Below are 20165 nucleotides of genomic sequence, written 5' to 3'. Positions count from 1 at the left end.
CAGGTGTGTGGTTGTAGGAGTACTTGAAGAAGATCCTGATTGGACGGGTTATCCTCCAGCTACAGTTACAAGTAGTATGGCAAGCAGTGAAAGGAAAGTGTGCCGTGGGTTGTACTCGAAAGTATGTTGAAAGATGTCTTGAAAAGTGTGTCAAGGAATGTACAAGAAAGTGTGTCGAGAGTTCCTGCTGGAACTCGATAAGTTGTCCTGTAAAAAGGAACGAGGCTAACAAGTGACTCCAAGATGCAGACGCTAATACAAAAACACTTTCACATGTTATATCTGTGACGAAAGCTGAGGAGCAAATGTAATGCAAGGCAACGCTGATCATGTCAGGGAAATAAACTACAAGCGTATTCTCGTCCACAAGACGACATGTGGGCCGACTGATGCGCTCAGGAAGCGCGTTGGGCCCGTGTATGGCTCATAGTCAGCTACAGTAACCACCACACTACTGGTAATGTTCTTAAATCTATCCCTCAAAACAGAACTCGATCAGGTCACCACCCGACTCTCCGTTCCAACAGGAAGAAAAGTTTGACTTTAGTTCAACTTTCCTCACTTGCCTTGTTACTTTTTGTTTTATTTGCCAGTTTTTGGACCAAGTTGACAATTTATCATTTGGCATACTTCTATCATCATCATTGGACGTTTTCCGCGTACTTATTCACGTAGAGCTACCAGATGTAAAGTGTTTAGAAGTTAGGCCTAATTATTGATTTCTTTTATCATTCTATAGACTAAGTCGCGTAAAGGAATGAGCCTGATGGAAGTCTGAAAAATTCGAATCGTTTTCTATTCGTTGTTATTCGTGCTCTTAGACAAACAAAATAATTCTGTAGGTAGTGGTAGGCGTAACGGTAATACATACGACAACTCTCATACGACAGCCTTTTCCATGATACTAACAAAGTCAACCTGATGCAGATGGAAACAAAAGAAACGTTCGAACAACTTTCCTACACGATCGCGTGAACCTAAGATATGACCGTAGCTCAGTGGTGGTCGTTAAGTCAGGAGTAGAGTCCCGAGTTCAGGCTTTACTCGTCACCTTGTCGCAACACCTTAGATTTCTCCTTTCTTTTACAGTCTATCCTCAAGTGAGTGGTAAGATAATCTTATCACATCATCCAGAGATTTTTGCTTTGTTTGTGAAAGTGTTTTCCATCATTCATACGTTCGAAGCTCCATTAACCAACAAAAGTCCACATCAAGGCCGGACATTGATTGAGATATAGAAAAATATATAGATATAGAAAATATATAAAGATATAGAAAAAAAAACCGAGAAAATATTTACGATTTTTGGAGGATCTTAAAATCCTGTCTTGTTTTTTTCCATTCAAACGTACCTCCCAATTGACTCGTCCCTCAACCCTACTGTACCTAATAACCTTGCTCTTATTCACATTTACTCTCAGCTTTCTTCTTTCACACACTTTACCAAACTCAGTCACCAGCTTCTGCAGTTTCTCACCCGAATCAGCCACCAGCGATGTATCATCAGCGAACAACAACTGATTCACATCCCAAGCTCTCTCATCCACAACAGACTGCATACTTGCCCCTCTCTCCAAAACTTGCATTCACCTCCCTAACAACCCCATCCATAAACAAATCAAATAACCATGGAAACATCACGCACCCCTGTCGCAAACCTCCGCTCACTGGGAACCAAACATTTTCCTTTCTTCCTACTTGTACACATGCCTTACATCCGCGATTAAAACTTTTCACTGCTTCTAGCAACTAGCCTCCCACACCATATACTCTTAATACCTTCCACAGAGCATCTCTATCAACTCTATCATATGCCTTCTCCAGATCCATAAATGCTACATACAAATCCATTTGTTTTTCTATTTCTCACTAAGTTTAGGAATGCTTGATAGAGGTGAGGGTTGTCAGTTGTTAGGAATACTCAGGTGGTGGATAAGAAAGCGGAGTTAGTTAGGATGTTTGAGCTACGGAGGGTCTGGGTGGTGTGGGCGGCACAGAGTGTGGAGGAAGTGTTTGAGTGGTGTTGAGGTTTTGATAGTGGGTGACATTGGTATGGTGGGGAACAGTGTGTTGGTGGGGAGACTGGAGTGTTTAAGTGTGACCAGAGAAGCTGGGGAGGTGGAACTTTATGAGTCGGTGGAGACATTTGCCCGTTGGTGACTAGTGATAGGGAGGCTACTGTGGCAAAGCTAGGGCGTTGGAAGGCGACAATAATGGGCAGGGGTACAGAATAGTAAGCAGTTGAGGAAGGGGAATTTGGTGCCCCACTAGGGCCTCTGCCTCCAGCAGACTCTCCACTGCCAGGCCTCTAAAACATGCAAGATGTAACAAGAAAAGTGTGTAGTCCGCAGGCAATGTAGAGTTTATGTATGTTTGTGCATATACTCCCGTATATTCGATGATCCATATTTACTTCGGTTTATAAGTATATCATCATAACTCTATCTTTCAATGAAGTGGTTTTATTGAACATTCAACTGGTCTTCACTCCTAGAATTATTGAAAAAATGTATTGGTAAAGACAAGAGATTTGATGCATTTACCTGTTGACATTGAGAGCGGGCAGGTGTTAGAGAATAATTAGATGGTGGCCTCCGTGTTGTGATGCCTGACAATCAGGGCTGAAGTAAGATAACTATTCCTCTGACCGTGAATAATGACATTTCAGAATTACTGAAATTACATAGTTCTGTTTAAGCACATTATAGTGCAGCTTGGCCAGTTCTACCGCGAGGCCACTATCATGTAAGTCGTTGTTCGACCTGACTGTTATACAGGAACTGTGATAATTGGTGTGCTGTCACTGCTCGAAAGTACACCTGCTCTGATTGGCTAGTAGCACGTGTCTGCCACAGCTCAATAGCCAGTGAGAGGCAAGGATGCGAAACTACAGGTGCAGTCGGCCAGCTGCCCACAGACTGCTCATGTACGATAATTTCCAGTATTTTCGTTCGTCAATCTCGTATCTTTCTGGAGTATTTGCTCATCCAGATGAAATATTATCTTTATTTTCCTGCTCCAACTGGAATTTCCATAACTTTCTTTGTGAGGAAATGACCCAAATGAATTGTTTAGTTGTAAATCAAATAACACCATTTCAAAGGTAGATTGAAAGTATATCGTCGTGTGTGAATGTTGTCTGCATTCATACCACAGCATCGAATTCTTGTCTTTGTCTCTCATTCATATATATATATATATATATATATATATATATATATATATATTTTTTTTTTTTTTTTTTCATACTATTCGGCATTTCCCCCGATAGCGAGGTAGCGTTAAGAACAGAGGACTGGGCCTTTGAGGGAATACCCTCACCTGGCCCCCTTCTCTGTTCCTTCTTTTGGAAAATTAAAAAAAAAAAAAAAAAGAAAAAAAACGAGAGGGGAGGATTTCCAGCCCCCCGCTCCCTTCCCTTTTAGTCGCCTTCTACGACACGCAGGGAATACGTGGGAAGTATTCCTTCTCCCCTATCCCCAGGGATATATATATATATATATATATATATATATTCATTCATTTATTATACTTTGTCGCTGTCTCCCGCGTTAGCGAGGTAGCGCAAGGAAACAGACGAAAGAATGGCAGAAGAAACCCGCATACACATATATATATATATATATATTTGTATACATACACGTCCACACACGTACATATACATACTTATACATTTCAATGTATACATATATATACATACAGAGACATATACATATATACACATGTACATAATTCATACTTACTGCAAGGTAGCGCTAGAAAAAGACAACAAAGGCCACATTCGTTCACGTTCAGTCTCTAGCTGCCATGTATAATGCAACGAAACCACAGCTCCCTTTCCATATCCAGGCCCCACAAAACTGTCCATGGTTTATCCCAGACGCTTCACATGACCTGGTTCAATCCATTGATAGCACGTCGACACCGACATATCGCATCGTTCCAATTCACTCTAGTCCTTGCACGCCTTTCACCCTCCTGCATGTTCAAGCCCCGATCGCTCAAAATCTTTTTCGCTCCATCCTTCCACCTCCAATTTGGTCTCCCACTTCTCGTTCCTTCCACCTCTGACACCTATATCCTCTTTGTCAATCGTTCTTCACTCATTCTCTCCAAGTGACCAAACCATTTCAAAACACCCTCTTCTGCTCTCTCAACCACACTCTTTTTATTACCACACGTCTCTCTTACCGTTTCATTACTTACTCGATCAAACCACCTCACACCACACATTGTTCTCAAACATCTCATTTCCTGCAGATCCACTCTCCTCCGCACAACCCTATCTATAGCGCACGCCTCGCAACCATATAACATTGTTGGAACCACTATTCCTTCAAACACCCATTTTAGCTTTCCGAGATTATGTTCTCGCCTTCCACACATCATATGTATATATATATATATATATATATATATATATATATATATATATATATATATATATCACATGTTTACCAAAATGGCGTCCTAGCTTCGTCTCTTCGATGTATATCAACTGACTGTTATATTTCTCTCTTGTGCCTCCCCTGATGATGTGATCATTACACGAAAGTGCACTTGGGAACTTTTCGTGTTTTATTTTCCCCGTGGACGCATAGGAATATATGTATATATATATATTTATTCTATATTCATTTTGCTTTGTTGCTGTCTCCCGCGTTTGCGAGGTAGCGCAAGGAAACAGACGAAAGAAACGGCCAAACCCACCCCCATACCCATGTTTATACATACACGTCCACACACGCTAATATACATACCTATACATCTCACTGTACACATATATATATATACAAACACAGACACATACATATATAGACATGCACACAATTCACACTGTCTGCTTTTATTCATTTCCATCGCCACCTCGCCAGACATGGAATAACATCCCCCTCCCCCCTCATGTGTGGGAGGTAGCGCTAGGAAAGGCAACAAAGGCCCCATTCGTTCACACTCAGTCTCTAGCTGCCATGCAATAATGCCCGAAACCACAGCTCTCTTTCCACATCCAGGCCCCACACAACTTTCCATGGTTTACCCCAGACGCTTCACATGCCCTGATTCAATCCATTGACAGCACGTCGACCCCGGTATACCACATCGATCCAATTCACTCTATTCCTTGCCCGCCTTTCACCCTCCTGCATGTTCAGGCCCCGATCACACAAAATCTCTTTCACTCCATCTTTCCACCTCCAATTTGGTCTCCCACTTCTCCTTGTTCCCTCCACCTCCGACACATATATCCTCTTGGTCAATCTTTCCTCACTCATTCTCTCCATGTGCTCAAACCATTTCAAAACACCCTCTTCTGCTCTCTCAACCACGCTCTTTTTATTTCCACAAATCTCTCTTACCCTTACATTACTTACTCGATCAAACCACCTCACACCACATATTGTCCTCAAACATCTCATTTCCAGCACATCCATCCTCCTGCGCACAACTCTATCCATAGCCCACGCCTCGCAACCATACAACATTGTTGGAACCACTATTCCTTCAAACATACCCATTTTTGCTTTCCGAGATAATGTTCTCGACTTCCACACATTCTTCAAGGCTCCCAGGATTTTCGCCCCCTCCCCCACCCTATGATTCACTTCCGCTTCCATGGTTCCATCCGCTGCCAGATCCACTCCCAGATATCTAAAACACTTTACTTCCTCCAGTTTTTCTCCATTCAAACTTACCTCCCAATTGACTTGACCCTCAACCCTACTGTACCTAATAACCTTGCTCTTATTCACATTTACTCTTAACTTTCTTCTTTAACCCACTTTACCAAACTCAGTCACCAGCGCTGTATCATCAGCGAACAACAACTGACTCACTATATATATATATATATATATATATATATATATATATATATATATATATATATATATATATATATATATATATATATATATATATATATATATATATGTATATATATATCGGCAGAAACTAGGATAATGAAACACGAGGATTCAAGAGCTTTCGTATGATTTCACATGTTCAGGAATGCCTAGGTGGATGTTGACTATTTCTAAAGATGTGAAATATCACGAAAGTGCTTGAATCTTCGTGTGTCGTTTTCCTTGTGACTACCAGCAAAGTCTTGTATCACTTGTTCTTTTATCATTCTTCTGCGTGTATGTACGTATATGTGCAAGAACAGTACAGGTGACAAACACAAATTTTCAATGACCAGAGAGCAGCTGATAGAGATGTCATAATAAAATTGCCAGATAAAACTTGGTAATATTGTTACTGATTTTCTTTTAAGTTTTGGAGACTCATAAGAATAGCAAGTGTCATTTACCTCTGAATATGGAAATGTTTCAGTAGGTTAGGCTTCTTATTCCAATAAAGGATAAACGAAAAACATAAGAATACAATAAACAAAAACTTGCTAGAAACTGTACTGTGAATTGATCAGTTGATGCCGGGGCGAGTCTCTCTCTCTCTCTCTCTCTCTCTCTCTCTCTCTCTCTCTCTCTCTCTCTCTCTCTCTCTCTCTCTCTCTCTCTCTCTCTCTCTCTCTCTCTCTCTCCTTGATGATTTTATTTCTTTATGTTTGTTAACTACAGTGAAAGTTGAGATCCAATCCTAGCCTTTTTGAACAAACCCATCTCAAAGATCAACAAACTTAATACTAGCTTCCTATTGCAACGATGGGCTCGCAAAATTAATTTACATTATGAAAACAGTTTACATCAAGCCACTGGTTAATACCTAAGCTGTTCATGTGCTCAGTGATGTAAATTTTGTCAAACTTCTGAGAAAATCTACTTTGAAAGGAGGGAGCGCAGGGGAAGGGATTTTCTGCTGGACAAAGCCCAGGTGTTGCGTCCAGTGGTATGTGTGTGGTGGGTTTCATAGCATGGAGCGATCAGACCACAGCCGTTGCTTCCTGTGATTCATGTGTGGCGGGCTCGCTAATTCAGTTGTCCTCTGCGTGGATACAGGTTTGGCACCCACCACGTCAGCCATGTACGCTACAATGATGTTTACCTGCTTGGTACCTATGTTGTAGTGTCTGCTTGGGTGTCCCCAAAATGCCGTTTACCAGCCTCCCCAGCCTTACGATGAGTATCCCAGCTTCTTCCTCACCTGCGCCCATTTCGTTATTGTAGAGAAATGTTATCTATCGTCCTTGGCTTCAACAGCTGCATTATTAACTTGATCACGGTCAATTATCTGCAGGTCTGACCACATTCCTTCAAGTTTCGTGAATCATCTGTGTGGCTGACATGTCTCCATCCAGTTCTTAACCATAACATCCACTTAAAATAATCGCGGGAAAACTTTTATTGATATTCTCAGGAAATGCTTTTAATTCTCATCCTATCTTTATTCATGTATAGTATCATCATTCATCACAGCCAACCAGCTAATGATATTCTGACTCCCTGTACCTTAGCCAGTAAATTCTGGATTTTCTTATTAAAGCATCTAGCCAATGTAAACTGGTACGTTACTTGATTCTATCGAATTTTGTTATCCTCTGATTGCAATCAGTTCTATCATTAACTTCAACCACCCAAATAGGAACCGTGACCAACATCTTCGAATTTATGAAAGTGAAAATTTAATGACTCTATGTATCAACGTTCCAACTTTTAACTACAATTACTTAGGTCATTAAGCGACATGTATAAACCTTATGATAAAGGAGAGGTTGTCCAGCCAGGGCCCCAATTATCTCCAAGTGAAGGACTTAAACGTCGGGATAACTGCAGCGTCATGCTAGCTCTGCCAGTAGGTGTCTTCATGACTGGTTCACCTGCCCAAAGCGGCCCCGCCTGTCTGTTCCGCACGATACCATTCTTTGAGATAAATACAGTGGCTGTAGGATGACAGAAGACCGGTGAAGGGTGAAATGATTGCAAACAATTTGCTCAAGTTATATGAGAATGTATAAGAGAATATGTAACAGACCTGTTGGATTGTAACGAGGTTATCTGTTGAAAGCGTCCTACTTGTTCGTTCGAAAGAAAGAAAAAGTCAAACGTACTGGATTTTTTCTACATTATTATATAGTCGCTTTTTATGAATGTTCGAACTATGCACTAACGCTATCATAGGGTAGTTTTCCAAGCGTATAATTACCTTTCTATTGCAATATCTTTTCTCACTTCTATAGCATGCATCTATCTTTTCTCACTTCTATAACATATGCATCTATCTATTCTCTCTTATATAGCACCTCTTTCTTGGTAATTTCACTACCGATGTATCAGGTAACCAGGTGGTCTTACATATGAAACATACCCTCGTGAGTGATTTTGTCAGTGTTCTATAACTGTTTATGAACATGTATGAGATCGTTTCTTAGTCTTCATTCGTACTGCAAGAGAAAGGTTATCTGAGTTTCCGTGCACACCTTGTCTCACAACCCCTATATGAGTCTGGTGGGTCTACTCTGGACTCACATATGTTTGTCTATCTGATAATCAAGTGACCAAATCTGCATAAATTATTCGATATGAGGTCTGACCATCGCATTATGTAAAGTACATATTGTTTCTGGGTCTTGTATGTTGAGTTCTGGCTGTGAATGTTATCATTCAATTTGTTATAGATTCTCACAATAAGACTTTGTTTTCTTTACACAGTGTCGATATTGATAATAAGGATAAGATCCCTCTCTTCAGCCGATAGTGATAATGTTTTTATAAACATTTTACTTTCATACATGATCGTATTACCGATGTGCTTCTCGTCACATTTCTCGGTGGTGTAATGTAGATTTGTCTCTGAACAATCAAATAACTTGTCAACATTATTTCATCTTATATAATCGTGTTTGGATGTGGCGTTCCACCCTTGTTTTGCGTCTCGGCAAACTTAAGAGATCTTTTGAGGTTAGTCCTGTCTGTAGATCATTAGTAAAGATTATGGAGAGAATGGGGCCAAGGACCGATGCCTGTGGTACCTGACATGCTGCTCCTACCCATTTATTCACCTTACCATCTGATGCAACACAATGATTTCTGTTTTTAAGCGTTAGGAACACTAACCGATACACCATGGAGGTCCGTTACATCACATTTCCTGGGGTGAGAGTGGTAGTTTAATGGATGTTTCACTTCACCCCTTTGGGATGTTGGTGTGACATTAGCGATCCTTCAGTCACTGGGAACCTTCCAATTGTTTAGTTTTATTTATACAGAAAAAACCTATGGATGTATTAGTTATTTACGGGCATTTTTAAAGACCATTCTAAAAGATATTTTGACATTTCGTGGTTATATCCTTCCGTTAAGCTTAAGTTTATCCTTCTCTTTACCTTTGAATGTCATGCAAACTTGAGAGCACCTTCTGAAGTGCAAACTCAGTTGAAGGAATAGCTCAGCGTTGAAACATTTCGATGTTATCTCGCGTCAGTTCTCCAGTTACCTGTTAGTTTGTTTTTTTACCATATTGGCATTTACTGCATCTAAACTTTTTCCTGTAATTTCTTCAATTATGATGATCTCCCATAGAACTTACGGCTTACTTATACTATAAAACAGTTTTTAACGTTGAAAAAAAACACTCCAGATAATCAGATACCTTTTAGTAACTCTTTCTGGATAATCAAGGTTACTCGGGTAACTTGGCTTGTCATCATGTTCAGACATATCTGGTTAACCAGGAACTCCTGAAAATCAGGCATAGCAGTATTACTATACACCCTCACCTCCCGAATGAGCAGGCAGCCTCCGGAAGTTGAGTAGCCAAACGCCAGGGAAGCACGGTCGACCTTTCCTCGTCCACCGGATGTTGACATTATTGATCAGGTGGTGGGTGGTATCACTGGTTCAACCGTTGCCACTACTGCCCTCTACCGCGCTGGTTTATCACTGACTCATCTAGAGCATAGTTGACTGGCTGTCTAGTTGGCTGATTGGACCAAACGTCCTCACACTACTTCCTCCTTCACTTATCCGTGGATCATTAACAAGTGCTACAGGAGCTGAAGAACCTGAAGGGTCTCTGATGATGGATGGGAACTAGAGTGACCCTGCAACAGTGACGACATCAGCAGCAACAGCAGAAGAAGCAGTGACAACATCAGCAGCAACAGCAGTAGTAGCAATGAGGACAGCAGCAGTGCGAACAATGGTAGCGACAGCAGTAGTAGTGACAGTAGCGTTGTCTCTCGTTCCGGTCAACATACTCCTTGCACCAACCATTTTTCGGTGCCTGGTGACCCTGACATATAAGGGTGTCGCGCGGGTCACACAAGGCTGGGCCCGCAGCTGCTGCTGGGTTTAGCACCTGCCTTCCTCCCACCCGGCAGCTTTGGTATTGTGATCATACTTGTTTGATATATGTAGGTTGTTGATGTGACCTCTTTGGTGTGTTGATAAGTATGGATAAAACACGGATGTTCTCCCTGTGTTTATTCGTCAACCCGAGTAACACATTTTGTCATAATGAATGATACCCACACACACACACACACACACACACACACACACACACACACATAAATTCCCAAGTGCACTTCCGTGTAATAATCACATCATCAGGGGAGATACACAAAAGACATATCAGTCAGTTGATATACAACGAAGAGACGTAGCTAGGACGCCAAGTCTGGCAACATGCGTATTATAAATCTATTACTTGGACAAGAAGGGGAACTGTTTACAAATCTTATCAACAATAAAGCTATCCAATTTGTATAGACCTTCACTAATATTAATGTTACAATTCTTTGTGTATCTCATAATAGAAGATTCAATAATATTTCTCGTGGTACTGGAGTTAGAGTTGATAACTGCGATGGCTTTACTCCAGTCAATACAATGATAATAATTCTTGATATGATTAAACAAGGTATTTGATTCTTGTCCTGTTCTTATACTACATTTATGCTGCATAAGTCTAACAAAAAGATCCTTACCAGTCTGCCCGGTATAAAACCTATCACGAGCTACATTGTGATCTTTTCTAATATATGCATATATGGCAAGCGGTCACAGGAGTGCGCATGATCTAGTGTATGCATAAAACTACCAGGAAAATGATATACGATAAGTTCTCAAGTGCACTTTTGTATAATGATATCATCAGGAGAGATACAAGAATGATACAGAAGACGTAGAACAATAGGTTGGTATACAAGGAAGAGACGTAGCTAAGACGTCATTAGTAAACAAGCGTTACCGGATGGTGGTGTTCGGTAACTTTTATTTACCAATGGCGTCTAAGCTACGTCTCTTCCCTGTATATCAGCAGATATTCTACGTCTTCTGTATCATTCTTGTATCTATCCTGACGATGTGATTATTACACCAAAGTACGCTTGGGAACTTACATATATTCATACATATCTAGAATGGCGGAATTGCTTATCATTATAAGAGCGAGAGCCGTCAAAGAAAGAGTATGGTCGACTTGGATTAAATTATTCATATTGATGAAGGTCATTTGTATTCTGTATATTACCCATGGAACAAAGACAACGTTTGACATGGCCTGAAGGCTTAACTCATGTTAAAATATTCCGGTGATTCTACATTTACATAGTTACAAAAATAGCAGGGTAGCGCGTATCGCTCACCCCAGGAAAATTGAACTTCAGAACAACAAGTTGTGTGAGTTACATTTTGTCAGGAGTAGAGTGTCTGTGTTTGTGAAGTAAATGATAGCATTCTACGTGTAGGTTAGGCAGCAAGGAAAGACAACAACTTGAAACAAAGAGTGGAACTCTACAGCCACTGAAGTGCTGGCTCACTGAGTCGCCGTTACTAACCCTCCCGACACCATAGTGGTAGTACGTCCCTGGTGGTCAGGGGTGTCCTGCCAACTGCTTCCCAGAGAGAGAGAGAGAGAGAGAGAGAGAGAGAGAGAGAGAGAGAGAGAGAGAGAGAGAGAGAGAGAGAGAGAGAGAGAGCAGATTTTCCCGTAAAGAACTGGCAAAATTATCACCATGGTCCTTCCATTTGCGCTCTACGTCTTATCAGTAAACAATGAATGACGTTAGTGGAGGTATAACGGTAAGTCTCCTCCTGATGTTTGTGTTGTGGTGAGGCTCCTCCTGATGTTTGTGTTGTGGTGAGGCTCCTCCTGATGTTTGTGTTGTGGTGAGGCTCCTCCTGATGCTTGTGTTGTGGTGAGGCTCCTCCTGATGTTTGTGTTGTGGTGAGGCTCCTCCTGATGTTTGTGTTGTGGTGAGGCTCCTCCTGATGCTTGTGTTGTGGTGAGGCTCCTCCTGATGTTTGTGTTGTGGTGAGGCTCCTCCTGATGCTTGTGTTGTGGTGAGGCTCCTCCTGATAAGGTGTCAGTGTTTCGAGGTGCGCCTCTAAATATTTTTTAGACTATGAACTTTATTCATGGGGCCATTTCCTTCAGAGGCCGGGTGACTGGTTGACTGGTCAAGTGGATGTCCTGTGTAGCGTGGTGAATGGTGTTAAAATAGTTCAGAAGTTTGATCTTACCTATGCTTCAAAAGGTAGAAATATAACATACATAACATCCCATCTCCTCACCTAACCAAAAATTTAATCGAGTAAGCAACTACAATCCCGAAAACTATCGTTCAAGGCAAATATTTGGTTTTTTAAATATTTCATTGAGTAATTCGTTCAGTTCTTACCTCACTCAGTATTGCATCGTTGGTTCAAAACGCAGCCGTTCTCACCCACTTGCAGGTCTGCTTTACTGTTCACAGGAACTTGACGGTGACAATAACGTTATCTGCCAGTGTTGAAGGACACAGCACTTACTTTCACTGGCCTGAGACAAAAGCTCTCTTTATTATGATACTGATTTACATTTGCAGGAATGCTAGATATTCAGAGAGAGAGAACACGAGGAAAGTGATTGAGCCACTATGATGCAAAGGAATGAGACTGTATGTGAGAGAGAGAGAGAGAGAGAGAGAGAGAGAGAGAGAGAGAGAGAGAGAGAGAGAGAGAGAGAGAGAGAGAGAGAAATTCATGAACATCCTAAAGGTCACTACAGGATCAAAATCATCAGAGATCCTAATAGTCATATCGAGACAACTGATCTCGTCCCTGACGGTCATGACCAGACCACTGGCAGTGGGTTCGTCTCTGGATGGTACAGTTTGCACGGGAAAGTTATTGATCGCCGCAACGTTCCCGCCAACCTGACAGAGGACAAGGCCATGTCCGAAACCTATCACACCAACCAAATATTAAGAGATGGCGTTATGTACTGTGACCATCTGCATTATCTTTGGACTATCTTCTCTTTTTCTAAAATTCTATACGCCAAGATGCTGATTCATAATAAGTTATAAGTATAACTACAACTCTAGCTAATCATTCTTTTATCTATTTAGTCTGGGAATAGACTGTTTGAATTTAAGAGACGGTTATGATATTTACGACAAGTTCATGATGCAGTACCTGATACACAAATGAGGCCATTCTCTCGATGAAGATATCATCGACTAAGCTTTTAGGGTGTATATATATATATATATATATATATATATATATATATATATATATATATATATATATATATATATATATATATATATATACATAATAATTGGGTATGTTTGAGGGAATAGTAGTTCAAATCATATCATATGGTTGTGAGGCATGTCCAAACCATTTCAATACACCCTCTTCTGCTCTCTCAACCACACTCTTTTTATTACCACACATTCTTACCCTTTCATTACTTACTCGATCAAACCATCTCACACCACATATTGCCCTCAAACATTTTATTTCCAAATTAATCCTCTTCCTTACAACCCTATCTATAGCACATGCCTCTCAACCATATAACATTGTTGGAACCAATATTCCTTCAAGCATATCCATTTTTGATTTCCGAGATAATGTTCTCGTTTTCCACACATTCTTCAACGCTCCCAATACCTTCTTCCCCTCCCCGACCCTGTGACTCACTTCTGCTTCCATGGTTCCATTCGCTGCTGAGTCCACCCCCAGATAATTAAAACACTTCACTTCCTCCAATTTTTCTTTATTCAGACTTACATCCCAATTTACTTGTCCCTCAACCCTGTTAAACCTGATAACCTTACTGGAGATGGCGTGAATATATTTTAAATATTCTTTAACAAAATACAACAGTTTGTTTACTATGTACCATCTACAGGCTCGCAGGGCAAGAAAAAACAAAAATATGTACAATTATTTAGTCTAGGAGAACCATTTACCCCGTGGTTGTGCTATCAATCCAGTCATTATTCCCCATGTACTGGACCAATTACTCTCCCGTAAAAATCATTAAAGGCAAACGTTGTGCAACAATGAGCCCAGTTGAGGCAACGATGATTAACTTGTTACCCATCGTATCTTGACCATCCCAGCCACGGCAGAAACAGGCTTCGGGTCCCTCTCCACACAAATGAAATTGATCTTATTGGATTCCCTTTGAAAGACATAAGTAGGAGTGATCAGCGGTCAACCGCAAATTAGAGGTTAACTTAGCTGTGTTTATGCCAAGTTTGAAACAGGGTTCGATCACACAGTCTAGTTCCGTCATGACCTCCAGAGGCTGCCTACTCTGTTCCTTGGTCCGTCTCTTAACCTTGTATATCTGTACCATGTTTTTATCCTATGTATGCAAACACATACACACCCTAGCCTATGTTAAGTACACTTTTGATCGACCGGCCCCAAGGGTAGGATGAGAAGGTTGGGTGGACTGTGGACCCGCTGCCGTTATCAGGATTCGAACCTGTGTGGGTTGGATCCAAGGCGGCCTATGCATGCTTGAGGGTCAGTAATGCTAAATGCCACACCAAAGAGGTTCGTGTGTGTGTGTGTGTGTGTGTGTGTGTGTGTTCATACTGAAGTAAACGTTTCCGAATAATCAAGGGTCTAAATGATGACTAGTTTCGGATAACACATTCAAGGATCATTTCATCGGTTAGATGAAGAATTGATACAATTAATTCATAACAGACCTATATACTTCTCACTTAAAAAATAGCTTAGTAAGTGATACACACTACGTCAACAATCTGTTATCAGAATATGTGAAAACTTATGTAGTTATTCACTCCTTTGTCTCATGATCAACTCTTAACTCCTTACACAATTACTGAAGCATCAGGCGTGATATTGCATTTGAAATGATATGATGGCTTAACTGCAAGTCTGGTTGATAAGGTCATAACCTGTCCACTCACAATACACTATGACTTGTAATTGTTATTAGAAAGTACTCTACGACTTGTTGCTGCGCCACGGCTTGTACCAACCAATTGTACTATGATTTGTTCTTTCCAAGTTTGTACATTATGATTTGTACCCACCATGTAATCCATGACTTCTCAGTTATGTCATGACTTATAGAAACAACTATACAACTGCCACTCAACACATCCTTGAGAGTTTATCTACACCTTAGACCTCCCATCTCCTTCTCCCTTACCGAACCTGTACGTCATAATGACACTAGTTCCTCTCACATGTAAAGTCAGACGTTGGAGCTGACCACTATAGCAGGATCATTCGTCAACGTCGCTTTCTAAACTGACTTGACAACTGCACAGCATCGGGTTGGGTTCCCCCAGTGTAACCCGAATTGTTGCGCGACACGTTCCCCTGTTTACGCGTTAAATAGCAGTACCGTGTCTTGCATACGCGGTGTGTGGCAGACAATGGCGTGTAGAAGGGAGAGGAGGCCAATGATGCCAGCATCAGAACGCTCTAGTGAAAATGAGCATTAATCTCAGGCGCGGTTTGAGGAATTAATCTATGGGACTTATCTAAGGGATGGTCTGTAAACCATTGTTACATGCATACACAGACCACGCAGACCCAAGATCCAAGCGAGGTGGTCTGGCCATAACACTTCTTAAGAAAAGCAGGGGAACGTGTCCTCTACAAATCTGAACACTAAGTTATTCAGCCCTCGATCAATATTGTTAGCATAGATGATGACAAGTGTGGGCCCAAGTGCGGATCCCTGGGAGATTCCTACTAGCAACGGGTGACCACAGTGATGATTCCCCAATTATTACGACCCTCTGCCTCTTACCACGTAACCAGGCTTCTATCCAATCTTCTATGCAACCAATAATCCACAGTTTAACGTGAGGGACTTCGGCGAATGCTTTTTTGGAAGTCTAGAAATATGATATCTATTGCTTTTGTCTTGTCGTTGGTATTAATCAATTTATGAAAAAATCAAGTTGGTTTGTAAGACATGATCTATGTCGCATAAAACCATGCTGTGTACTATTCATCAGGCTGTGTTGCTCCAGGTAGGCTACGATTTTATTCTGATAATTGACACCAGAAGTTTACATGTAATTGAAGTGAGGCTGAATAGGACGGTAACTGTCGGACAATTTGTGGTTTCCCTTTCTGTATATAGATGTAACGTCTGCCAGTATCCATGACTGGCAGACGTTGTCAGAAAGAATTTCCTGTAAGAGTCGTCTGTAGAACTTGTCTGAAATCCTTGCGTGTACGTATGATAGGGAGGCATGTCTGAGGACTTGGTCCATTGTTTGGTCTAAATTTCTTTAATGAACGGTGGTGCAACAGGTTGGTCTCACACCTCGATATTTGGTTTAATGCTCACACTTTATGTGGGTGTCATCTTATCTTTCAAGTGGGTTTCTTCGTTGCTCCGATTTCAGAACACATTCTGCTTCGGGGTATGATCTCAACACGTGATAAAGTGAACAATATGCTTTACAAGAACACCACAAATTCTCGAAAACAAAAGTCATCGGTTAAGGAAGTAAAAGAACTCCAGAGCCAAATGAAGCATTTACTAGAAGGACGGCCATAAACGCTCTTCGTCTCCTGCATCAATAAAATTCATAATCAGAACTATGATTAACTACAACGATAAACATCGCTTTATGAAAAACCTGATGAACTCTGAGTGGATCGTAAGAGGTTTAGCTGTAGCTTGAGATATCTGGAGATAAGATTAGATGTTAATGAGAGTTTTTATTGACTTGATAGACGTCATAAAAAACTGAGTAATCTGCTAACTACTGGATGATTTCGAAGTGAACTAGTGTGTAATCAACAGCATCACAGATATCTTCAGTTCATAAGCACTTACAAATATTCCATGCATACACACACACACACATATGTATACATATATATATATATATATATATATGTATATATATATATATATACATATATATATATATATATATATATATATATATATATATATATATATATATATATATATATATATATATATATATATATATATATATATCTTTCTTTTCTTTTAAACTATTTGCCATTTCCCGCGTTGGCGAGGTAGCGTTAAGAACAGAGGACTGGGCCTTTTTTGGAATATCCTCACCTGGCCCCCTCTGTTCCTTCTTTTGGAAAATTAAAAAAAAAAAACGAGAGGGGAGGATTTCCAGCCCCCCGCTCCCTCCCCTTTTAGTCGCCTTCTACGACACGCAGGGAATACGTGGGCAGTATTCTTAATCCCCTATCCCCAGGGATAATCATATATATATATATATATATATATATATATATATATATTTTTTTTTTATATATATATATATATATATATATATATATATATATATATATATATATATATATATATATTTTTTTTTTTTTTTTTTTCGTCGCTGTCTCCCGCGTTTGCGAGGTAGCGCAAGGAAACAGACGAAAGAAATGGCCCAACCCACCCCCATACACATGCCTTGATTCAATCCACTGACAGCACGTCAACCCCGGTATACCACATCGCTCCAATTCACTCTATTCTTTGTCCTCCTTTCACCCTCCTGCATGTTCAGGCCCCGATCACACAAAATCTTTTTCACTCCATCTTTCCACCTCCAATTTGGTCTCCCTCTTCTCCTCGTTCCCTCCACCTCCGACACATATATCCTCTTGGTCAATCTTTCCTCACTCATTCTCTCAATGTGACCAAACCATTTCAAAACACCCTCTTCTGCTCTCTCAACCACGCTCTTTTTATTTCCACACATCTCTCTTACCCTTACGTTACTTACTCGATCAAACCACCTCACACCACACATTGTCCTCAAACATCTCATTTCCAGCACATCCATCCTCCTGCGCACAACTCTATCCATAGTCCACGCCTCGCAACCATACAACATTGTTGGAATCACTATTCCTTCAAACATACCCATTTTTGCTTTCCGAGATAATGTTTTCGACTTCCACACATTCTTCAAGGCTCCCAGAATTTTCGCCCCCTCCCCCACCCTATGATCCACTTCCGCTTCCATGGTTCCATCCGCTGCCAGATCCACTCCCAGATATCTAAAACACTTCACTTCCTCCAGTTTTTCTCCATTCAAACTCACCTCCCAATTGAATTGACCCTCAACCCTACTGTACCTAATGAGTGAGGAAAGATTGACCAAGAGGATATATGTGTCGGAGGTGGAGGGAACGAGGAGAAGAGGGAGACCAAATTGGAGGTGGAAAGATGGAGTGAAAAAGATTTTGTGTGATCGGGGCCTGAACATGCAGGAGGGTGAAAGGAGGGCAAGGAATAGAGTGAATTGGAGCGATGTGGTATACCGGGGTTGACGTGCTGTCAGTGGATTGAATCAAGGCATGTGAAGCGTCTGGGGTAAACCATGGAAAGCTGTGTAGGTATGTATATTTGCGTGTGTGGACGTATGTATATACATGTGTATGGGGGTGGGTTGGGCCATTTCTTTCGTCTGTTTCCTTGCGCTACCTCCCAAACGCGGGAGACAGCGACAAAGCAAAAAAAAAAAAGAAAATACATATATATATATATATATATATATATATATATATATATATATATATATATATATATATATATATATATATATATATATATATATATATATATATATATATATATATATGACAGCTAGAGACTGAGTGTGAGCGGATGCGGTCTTTTTCTGTCTGTTTCCTGGCACTACCTCTCTGACGCAGAGGATAATGATGCTGTTTCCTCTGAGGCGGGGTGGCGCTAGAAATGGATGAAGGCAAGCAAGTATGAATATGTACATATGTGTATATATGTATATGTATATGTATGCATGTGTAGCTCCTATGAAACTTTTTTTAATGTTCTTTCAAAGAAATTTTATCAAAATGCTTCGTACTTAAATGAGACAAATGCTTTGGGCATATATATATATATATATGTTTTTGTTTCTTTTGTTTTCGCTCATATGAATTCACATGATCGTCTTAGCATCATTGAAGTTAATATGGAAATATAACACCACTAATATATACTAACTAAGGAAATATCCTTTTCCTGTGACGCTATATTAGAGGTAAGGTTTAATCATCATTATGGGGAGAGCCAGATATGTGGCACGCTTCCAGGATACGACCAGCATTTTCCCAAAGTCGGTTGCGTCAGGTGTGGTCTTGTAGGCTGTTATACAACATCGTCCGTTGCATTCTTTATTTATAAACTTATTACGGATTAAAGCAAGGAAGAAGGAGTAAAGAAGGCATCAGATGAGGACTTGGGTGCACCTAGATACGTCTGCGTCCCCGCCCTCTGTCATGATTTTATTTACAGCTATCTCAGGTACCTAGAGACACGAGTTTTTACCTTCAGGGAGCCAGGCAAATCTAAGATTGGCACCAGAGTACATTACCAATTAGTCTTCTCGCAGGAAGGGATCGTCTGACTTACAATCATAAATACAGACAATGAACACCTCTACTTCATAAGGCACTATCCCATAAGGCACTGTTGTAGTAGAGAGGCACTTCATTCTTTGTGCAAGGAACTTTTTCTGTAATATAGTGTTCAGAGAAGGTGCAACTACACACTTAACAATGGTATTTGATAAAATATAACTTAACCTGGTGAAAAATGTACATCAATAAATTAAGACTACAATGCATTGTACCTAACTACTTACAAAGTTCAGAAAAAATTGAGTCAATGACTAAAGTGATGGGAAATAAAGTACATACATTTGGAGATCTGAGCCTGAGCTGAAAGACACCTCCAGCGCAGCTTGGACTAGAACACAGGGTGACAAAAATTAGCTCAGATATCCCGGCAGACAGTCATTTGTCATGTTACGAGGCAACAACAAATGATACAAATGACATCATTTTTCTTGAAGGTATAGAGTAATAAGATTATTCTGAGCAGATAGGATAAACCACTGAGAGGGGAAGGCATCAGGAGATATCGAGAGCAACAGAAAATTAATGAAGTGGGAAACAAAAATTAAG

The sequence above is a fragment of the Panulirus ornatus genome, chromosome 16 (genome assembly GCF_036320965.1).
Source record: "Panulirus ornatus isolate Po-2019 chromosome 16, ASM3632096v1, whole genome shotgun sequence".
NCBI classification, from domain to species: Eukaryota; Metazoa; Arthropoda; class Malacostraca; order Decapoda; family Palinuridae; genus Panulirus; species Panulirus ornatus.
The sequence above is the reverse complement of the archived record's forward strand: the minus strand, read 5'-3'. Positions refer to the sequence as shown.